We start from the raw sequence: 1,687 nt of genomic DNA, 5'->3' as shown, positions 1-1,687 counted from the left end.
TTCCACGATTCACGTGTTCCGGGTAAGTGGATGTTCATGAATGTTGATATTTTCTAACTTAAAAGATGTGTAGTTCACTCTAAGATCTTGTTTCATACAGATCCTATTCCTATGTCGACTCCAACATCTGCTAATACTAATGAAAACCCAACACCTGAACCCGTCATCGATAGCATTTCAAATGCACATACAAATTTAGACGATGTGGACACCATAATGTGGAACGAAGAAAATGGAAAGTTAAACATATTCTCACAAACAATACTAGGTTCAGGTGATAAACTAATGGCATTTGTAGGTTGTTTGGATAGGTTCATGGCTGATCTTCAGAATGTCGGTGCCATGTCATTTGATTTTAGTCCGTCTAGTGATCCAGCCAATACAACCACCAAACGTATGCGGCCTTGGTTCAGTGCAAGTCGGGTCTGTCATCGCAATCGGCGGCAACATAGGCAGAGTAATACGAGTGATATATGTCATGATGTCAATGTTCAACAACCTGTCACCTTTGAGTTCCCCTTTGAGACTTCTAGGACGAGAATGAGAAAGAGGGAATTGGACCAAGCACTGGAACCGCATGTCCTTGCCACTACATCAGTTGTGTCTGATATAGGTTGGTACTCTAGTTTCACCTATAAGTGGTTTGTAAACATGTGAATATTGCACGGGTTTATTTAGTCATAGTATCTTGTAGTCGGTGAAAGTGATCTACACTTATGTGTGATAGTGTTCAGCACCCCCTCAATACCTGGCCATAGGAGTCGTCGTCGACGATTGGATTTTGATGGTCTTTTACATGGACAGGGATCACATAATGATCCTCCCTGATACTAATTTTGGTATTATTTGTTCAGATTAATCTTTCTATTTGTAACTGTGTCATATATGTGCTTGATGTTTAGCCATTCTTCATTCAACCTGTTGCGTAATATGGAACAACTTTGTTTATTGTAGTTGCCTTGTAATGTTTACTATTATTGTCCCTAGCCATCTTTTATAATGTATCTTTGTATACAGTTCTATTTTTTTTCGCCCTTTTTTATCACTAAATGGCTTTCACATACACGTCGGGCGACAGGCGCAGGTTTTATGCAACTTAATTTTTCAGTATTATGCTTTTATGTCTTCAATTTATTGAATGCTCTAGTTAAATAATTAATACTCTTATGGTGTGATTATGTCTTGCATTTTTTTAGTGCTTAACACTCTTATTGTATGTATCTGCAGACTGCTACAGAGGTTGGCAGAGAACGACGAGGAGTCTACCTTATTTCAGCGCCTCCTGGATATCGTTGTTTCAGATATTATCCAAACAATAAATCCCAGACAGGCCAGTGAGTGGACCATTTGAATGGGAAGACATTATACTGAAGACAATATGTACACTATTCACATAGAAGACGTGATCTTGTTCGCCAGATTGTCGACTTCGGTGATGGTCACTTTGTATAGGCGACTATGGCTAGTGTATTTCGCCCTTGCGTACTAGCCAGTCACTCTCCCTTGGATTCACATTTAGTGTGCTGACATACCCCATTGGAGATGTGGATGGTCTCTGGTGCCATACTCCGATGACAGTATCAAGGATGTCATGACATTCTTTCCATGGAACCTCCTTATTATGGACTACACCCTCATTTTCGCGGGTAATGGTAGTCCTCGGCCATAACAGAGGTTTGTCAGAATA

This window comes from Cryptomeria japonica, chromosome 9, assembly GCF_030272615.1.
Source record: "Cryptomeria japonica chromosome 9, Sugi_1.0, whole genome shotgun sequence".
NCBI classification, from domain to species: Eukaryota; Viridiplantae; Streptophyta; class Pinopsida; order Cupressales; family Cupressaceae; genus Cryptomeria; species Cryptomeria japonica.
This window is presented reverse-complemented; position numbering follows the sequence as displayed.